Consider the following 8,221-nt stretch of genomic DNA (forward strand, 5'->3'; position numbering starts at 1 on the left):
CGGGGCCCTCATACACGCCTTAAGGTGTGTTGGCATGTCTGAAGAGGTAGCACGCGGCTCCAGGGTGTGGCCCCCCTCACGGACGACGATGACACAGTATAGTAAAAGTTCTGTGATAACGGTGCGGCGTGAATATTATTAAATACTTGGAGCGTGATAAAATCATGATTTTCTTACATGGTGTGGGCACATGTGATATAGGATAGATGGTAATTTTTCATAATTTTTGGTGATGCAGAAGTATCTGAACACTTCCCTCTACGCGGATTGCTCTTGCGTGTCTACGATTGTGGCCGCCGGCCTTCGGGGGCTAGCCATGGCGCCAAATCTTGCGTCGGGGCCTCTTACATGTCTAGAAGTGTGGTGGCGGGTGCCAACACCCGGCACGCGTCTTTGGAGTATGACCCCCTTCACGGACGGCGCCGCCGCCGGCACCTGGAGGGGGGTAACGGCCGCGTTGGGTCGACACGGAGGGAATCTTGCAGTGGGTTTGGCCCGGACCCTGTTCCGAAGTGTTCCTATGGGCTGACCTACCACAACCGGGTGGAGAGGTCCGTTGGTCAAAGCCCGTCCGGCGAAAGTCAAAGGGTTAGATCTCCTGGTCAACTCTTGCAGGGTTTGGCGGGATGGGGGCCTTGGGGGGTAGCAATGCCACCGAAGCATCACGCGGGGCCCTCATACATGCCTTAAGGTGTGGTGGCATGTCTGAAGAGGTAGCACGCGGCTCCGAGGTGTGGCCCCCCTCACGGATGACGATGACACGGTATAGTAAACGTTCTGCGGTAACGATGCGGCATGAATATTATTGAATACTTGGAGCGCGATAAAATCATGAATTTCTTACACGGTGTGGAAACATGTGATATAGGACGGATGGTAATTTTTCATAATTTTTGGTGATGCAGAAGTATCTGAACACTTCCCTCTACGCGGATTGCTCTTGTGTGTCTACGATTGTGGCCGGCGGCCTTCGGGGGCTAGTCAAGCCGCCAAATCTTGCGTCCGGGCCTCTTACATGTCTAGAAGTGTGGTGTCGGGTGCCAACACCCGGCACGCGTCTTCAGAGTGTGAACCCCTTCACGGATGACGACGCCGCCGGCACCTGGAGGGGGTAACGTCCGCGTCGCGTCGACACGGAGGGAATCTTGCGGTGGGTTTGGCCCGGACCTTGTTCTGGAGTGTTCCTATGGGCTGACCTACCATAACCGGGTGGAAAGGTCCATTGGTCAAAGCCCGTCCGGCAAAAGTCAAAGGGTTAGATCCCCGGTCAACTGCTGCAGGGTTTGGCGGGACGAGGGCCTTGGGGGGTAACAATGCCACTGGAGCATCGCGCAGGGCCCTCATACATGCCTTAAGGTGTGGTGGCATGTCTGAAGAGGTAGCATGCGGCTCCGGGGTGTGGCCCCCTCACGGACGACGATGACACGGTATAGTAAACATTCTACGGTAACGGTGCGGCATGAATATTATTGAATACTCTCGGAGCGCAATAAAATCATGATTTTCTTACACGTTGTGGGCACATGTGATATAGGACGGATGGTAATTTGTCATAATTTTTGGTGATGCAGAAGTATCTGAACACTTCCCTCTACGCGGATTGCTCTTGCCTGTCTACCATTGTGGTCGGCGGCCTACGGAGGCTAGCCATGCCGCCAAATCTTGCGTCGGGGCCTCTTTACACGTCTAGAAGTGTGGTGGTAGGTGCCAACACTCGGTGCGCGTCTCGGGAGTGTGACCCCTTCACGGACGGCGGCGCCGCCGGCACCTGGAGGGGGGAAACGGCCGTGTCGGGTCGACACTAAGGGAATCTTGCGGTGGGTTTGGCCCAGACCTTGTTCCGAAGTGTTCCTATGGGCTGACCTACCACAACCGGGTGGAGAGGTCCATTAGTTAAAGCCCGTCCGGTGAAAGTCAAAGGGTTAGATCTCCTGGTCAACCGCTTTAGGGTTTGGCGGGACAAAGGTCTTGGGGGTAGCAATGCCACCGGATCATTGCGCGGGGCCCTCATACATGCCTGAAGGTGTGGCGGTGGCATGTCTGAGGAGGCAGCACACGGCTCCGGGTGTGGCCCCCCTCACAGACAGCGATGACAGGATATAGTAAACGTTCTGCGGTAACGGTGCGGCGTGAATATTATTGAACACTCGGTGCGTGATAAAATCATAATTTTCTTACACGGCTGGGCACATGTGATATAAGACGGATGGTAATTTTTCATAATTTTTGATGATGCAGAAGTATCTGAACAGTTCCCTCTATGCAGATTGATCTTCGCATGTCTACAATTGTGACCGGCGGCTTCCGGGGGCTAGACATGCCGCCAAATCTTGCGTTGGGGCCTCTTAGATGTCTAGAAGTGTGGTGGCGGGTACGCTAGGGTGTCTAAAGAGTCATGAAAATATTAAAGTGGCGTTAAATTAAGAATTTCACAAATAAGACCCATGAAAACTAGTCGACAGAAAATAGGTTAGAATAATAATACTAATTAAGTAGTAAATATAAATGCAATGAAAACCACCTTAAACTAATTTCGCACAAATGTTACGCGTTGCAAAAAATCCGCAAAAATGTAAGCCTAGTGCTTTCGTCCGGCACACGACTTATATGTCCTATAAGGCTTATATGTCCTATAAGCCGAGTGCCTGCTTTGGACACACGGCTTATAGGCTGCTCCGTGACGGCACCGTCAACCACTACCATTACAGACACGCGGCAGATGTCTTTACCGAGTGTGTGTTGTAAGCTGGGTGCCTTTTTCCGTAGATACCGTGTGTTTCATATAAGTCGTGAGCTTTTTTGCGAAACACGGCTTATAGATGACCATAAGCCGAGTTCCTCGTATTTACCGGGTGTTTTTTCCTCGAGACTTGGCTTAGAGGAGCATAAGCCGGGTGCCCGAAAAAAAGTACTCGGTTTATAGGCTAACACACGGGAAACTTGGATTTTCCTGTAGTGGTTCATCCATACACTTCTCCTTGTTCGTGGTGTAATCTTACTCCATCATGTTCTCAAAACAAAAAACCTTCAAAAATAAATAAATCTCACTGCATCATGTAAACAATTTTAAGGCCTCCGATCTTAACCTTTCCATGTCTAGGCACCAATGTCACTATCAGACTCTCATCTATGTCGGCACCCAAATCTTCCAAGAGCTCGTTCAACGCCACCCTCATGCTCGTTTCTATCCTCGTGGCCTTCCCTGTGCCGTCCATCCTGGGATGGCTCAAGCACAGGTAGCTCCCGGCCAGCTCCCGCCCGCTTGGCTCGACCTTCTCGTACTCCATGGCGTTCACGTACACGTCAAACTTGACCATTTCCGTGCCGTCGGTCTCGATGCCCTCGACCACCAGCACCTCCTCGCGCACCGCCTTCTCTCGCGGGCTTCGAAGCACCCGCGGCCGTCTTACCTCCACGGTCACCGCCGCGTCAAGGGATAGCGGGAACCTGACGGACTTCAACGACGACGAGCCTTTACCTCTGTTCACGTTTGGAGTAGGAGATGGGCGTGCGTCGGCCCACGGCATGCCGACGCCGTCGAACCTGTACCGGAGCTTGTCGATGTCGAGCACGTCGCGGACGGTGATCCGCACCAGGCGGGCCTCCTCGTCGTAGAAGACGAAGGAGGAGTCGAGCCAGTCAGGGTCCGTGAAGTCGACGTGGCCACGGTAGCCGCGGGCGGCGCCGACGTCGCGCCACGCCTCCCACTGGCGGTCGACGTTGTTGTGGTGCGGGTAGAAGAGCGGGTCTCGGCCGGCGGAGTAGTAGGTGCCCATGTCCTCCACGTTGTGGAAGGCCAGATCGCCGGTCCAAGTGTGCATGGTGTTGTGCGGGGTCATTTCCACTGTCCCAGGGCCCGGCCTGTCAGACTGGCCGGCACGGAAAAGCTGGCCGTGGAAGAGGGACGGCAGGGCCGCATTGCCGATCATCTGCTTGTACATGATCCTGAGGTTCTGCTGGATCTGCTGCTCGTCAGTGAGGTTGTTCTCGACGCGCGCGAAGTCCAGGTTGACGACCGTAGGCGGCGCGTGCGCCGGGTTCCGCACGGGGTCGTGCAGCGGCGACGACGAGTTGGCGAACTCCGCCGGCATCCGCATTCCCTCCGGCACGTCCCAGCCCCAGAAGGGCAGCGCGAAGCCGGGCTCCCCGAGCAGCCTCGCGGCGATGCGCTCGAAGAAGTAGAGGTAGGCGCGGTGGAACGGGAAGAACCACGAGAAGTGGATCTGCATGTTGAGCTCCGGGTCCCCCGTCTGGCGGTAGGAGCCGGTGCAGTAGGCGCAGTGGACGTTGGCCAGCTGGTAGAGGCTGCGCGCGTCGCTGTGCGGCAGCGCCCTCATCAGAGCTATCGCGCGCTCGTACTTGGCCATGTGCTCCGCCCCCACGGCGTGCATCGGCCGCCGGACCCTCAGCGGCTCCGCCGGGTCCGGGAGCGTGAAGTTGATCGGCTCCGACGCGGGCGCCGGCGGGCAGCATTAGAAGGGCGGGATCGGGTGCGGTGGCAGCGTCACCTTGACGCACGTGTGCAGGCTGGTCACGAGAGGACCGCCAATCTTCTTCTTGCCGCCGCTGCCGTCGGAGAGTGGGGCGGTGTCGGCGTCGCCTGCGCATGAGACGATGTACGGGTCGAGGCCGGAGACGGTGATGAGCGCTCTGGGCAGAGAGTAAGTGCATGGGTTTAGGGAGACCAGGAAGGCGGTGTAGACGACGATGACCGTGGCTGCGGCGGAGGCGCAGATGAGAAAGACGCAGGCCGCGAGTGGAGCACGGTGTCCATTGGCCATGGCTTCAGGTGCTAGCAGCTTGTTGCTTCGCAGAGGCGTAGTATTTTGTTTGGGCTAAGCTGCCCACAGCTACTTTGTCTCGGAGCAGAGTTATATAGGGACATGTAAGGAGAGGACTGCAAGCTAGGGACGTGGCTGTTGGATGTGTGTGGTCACCATGGCAGGATGTTTTCTTGGTGAAAAAACATACCGCGTGCACGTCCAACCTTTCGCACATGTATTTCCCTTTCCATGCACAGCGTACTCGCTTAATTTCATGACATACAGACTGGGCACGTACGCAACGGCCGATATTTGGAGCTCTCCTGGGTACCGAAACCTAGCCGCCGAGAGCCGCTCCTTCCCGCGTATTCCGGCGGTTCTCCTTCACCGGCGATCTTTTGATTGTCGGTGGTGCGGGAGGTCACCAGATTCCGTCCGTGTGGATCGTTTTAGATTTAGGTTCTAGGGTCCAAGAAACTTAGGGTTTTGCATTGTTGGCTTCGGCGGCGGCGACGGTGATCTGAATAAAGAAACTTCGAGTTTTTTTCGGGCGAGGCGATTGTATCTATGGTCAGTGAAGGATCTGGGAACCAGTCTGTTTAAGCGGGGAAGCCGTGGCGGCGGCGGCATCCTTGTGGTGGACGTGTGTCCTCCGGCTCCGTCGTTGTGACGGCGTCTGCTCCAACGTCGACACGGAGCTTGGGAGATAGTCAAGGAGCGGATGCAGATTATGGTCTGCATCAACAACACTTGAAAGACGGAACATGTATTGTTGGGCTCATGGTTCATGGCTGGCGGGTATGGTTTCCTCCTTCGATGTCTTAGTCATGTGAGGGTGCCAGATTTGGTGTTTGATGACGTGCCCAGGGTGTTGCCTCGGTCTGACTCGTTCAACGGTAATGATTTCGCCTTAGGCGAGCCACCTTGGAGGTCCATAAAGCTGCATATCAGCAATGGAGCCGCGTCGAGCTCAGGTGAGAAGGTGATCCGTCACTTTTTTCTTTGGTGGCTGATGTGGTGGTGCTGGAAGCAGGTGACGGGCGTTGGTGTCAAGCTCAGTGACGTTCTGCTGTTTTTTCAGTTTTGTTATGTCGATCTTTATGTGACTTGTAATTTAATCTTTATTATATGAATGAGACACATTACCATGCAAAAAAAAAGAGTTAGTATGTGGGTCTATTCTATTTACCCATGAATGGCTCTAATACTTTTTTAACACGGTACAATCACGTACTCTCACATATACTCACTTTGATCTTATGAACACACACTCACACCTTTATTGGTATGAGCATCTTCAAGATACCGAGTCAGCACAATACCTTGAGATTGACGAAGTCATCACAGACTCCTCGTAGTCGATAAAAACATTTTCTCCCACGTAACACACATCATCAAAAACCTAAAACAAATCCAAAAAAATACAAGTACCGATTCTAAGCGTAGGACTTGAACTTTGTGTCTCCTCCCCCCGTTGAATTTAATGGTGTGGCCCGGTTGATTCCCAAATCCCAATTGACTTGCTCCACATAACCCTGTAGATTGCAATCCGTAAAACTTGTCTGTAACTATAGCAAAGTACGTATTCACTAAGGTCTTTGCCACATGAACGGAAATCGCACTTCGTATCAGCGCCCGCCCAGGAAGAAAAAAATGATTCGCAGGAAGAAAACTCCCCCGGTTCCTTGACATACGATGCAACACAAAGAGGATCATGTAGTTTAGCGCCGGGCCGTGACGACTCGATGCTTCACAGTTTTGCATAGGAAAAGCACTGCGCGGAGCTGACTCTTGGGCATTTAAAGCCGAAGATCTTTCGTAATTCGTACTGTGTATAAACTAAAACACGCTAACACGGCACCAAATCGTCGCGAGGGTGCGCCACTGTCAAATGTAAGTCGCATGCAATGACGTGACCAACGGTGTGAGACAAGGACCATACGTATTCGCGTGTTCCACGCTAGAAGGACCATACGTATTCGCGTGTTCCACGCTTTCACAAACGTCGGGTGTGCACGGTTCGCTTTTCTTTCTTCTGAATAAAGAAAAGGCGATCTAGCTTCTGCCGCCAGCGGACTCACTTCCGCCGGATTCACGCGTGTGGATTGTTTCTTAGACTCTCGTAGTTTAGGTTTTTAGGTTATTTATCTTTTTGCTTCGGCGACGGCGAGAGCGGCGCTGAATAAAGTTTCTTCGAATCCTATTCCGAAGAGGCGATCGGTCCTGTGATTGGGGATGGATTTAAAAATCAATCTGTTCAAATAAGGATGGCGTGGCGGCGACGACGTCCTCGTGGTGGACCTATGTCCCCGGGTTCCGCCGTTGCGACGGCGTTTGCTCCAGCGCTGGCGCGAAGCTTGAGAGGTAGTCCAGGAGCGGATGCAGATTGTGGTCTGCATCGGCGGCATCTGAAATATGGTGGATCGTGTGCTGGGTCATGGTGGTTCGTGGATGGCATGTATGATTTTCTCCTTCGACGTCTTAGTCGTGTGGAGATGTCTGGAGTTCGATTGGGTGTCCGGGGTGTTGCCCCACTCTGATTCGTTCAACGGTAATGGTTTCACTTTTGGTGAACCACCTTGAAGGTCCGCAAAGCTGCATATCAGCGATGAAGCCGCTTCGAGCTCGGGTGTAAGGTGATCCGTCATTGTTTCCTTTGGTGGCTGCTATGGTGGTCCCAGAGGCCTGTGACGGGCGTTGGGGTCAAGTTTAAAGGTTTCTTCGGTCTTGATTGTAATTTTACTTCTTGGTTGTTGTTCATTTGTGCAAAGGCTAGCGTTTTGCTGTCTTTTCAGTTTTGCCAGGTCGGTTTATACGTGGCTTGTACTATGATCCTTATGATATAAATGAGACACGTATTATCATGCAAAAAAACGCCGGGTGTACGTATTCCATAGTGAAGTTAGAGCATCTATAGCTGGACTTGACAAATCTGGCCCTATAAATGTCAGCGGATGCGTTCGGTCGCGACTAAAATAGTGTCGGACAGTCCCTCAAAAGTCATGTCAGATGGCCACACTCCTCGTATCAAAACCCTCAAATCCATGCACGTCGATCATATACCACAAATTCAACACAATTTCCACAAAATGCAACAAAACAAAATAAATCATAATTCAACAATTCAGATGAAAAAATGAAATTCAACGTCGGGCCAAGGCCGGCCAACGTGGTGAATCACTTGCCGGCCGCCATCCATCTCGCATCCGCTCCTCTCGCCCCCTCGTACTCCATGCACAAGTTGAACTCCTTCCACTCAAGCGACTTTATGCCTTCGTGTCTAGCAGGCTTGCATCCGCCAACATTATTCTCGAATCCTCCATGTCTCGAGATGTTGCGTTCTTAAGCTCTATTATTCCAAAAGTCTAGGCCTTCTCGTCCTCCTATTTGGCACACGTCTCTTGCTTCTCCGAATCTATTTTCTCCTTTCAATTTGTTACTTGTTGTTCACTCTCTCT

The 8,221-nt window shown here is 52.9% G+C and overlaps 1 pseudogene; it reads right to left on the bottom strand.

Moving 5' to 3' along the window:
* Positions 1 to 3,044: 3,044 nt before the first annotated feature.
* On the bottom strand, positions 3,045 to 4,781 carry LOC119272182 (annotated as a pseudogene).
* Positions 4,782 to 8,221: the final 3,440 nt, after the last annotated feature.

Source organism: Triticum dicoccoides, chromosome 3A, assembly GCF_002162155.2.
Source record: "Triticum dicoccoides isolate Atlit2015 ecotype Zavitan chromosome 3A, WEW_v2.0, whole genome shotgun sequence".
Lineage (NCBI taxonomy): Eukaryota > Viridiplantae > Streptophyta > Magnoliopsida > Poales > Poaceae > Triticum > Triticum dicoccoides.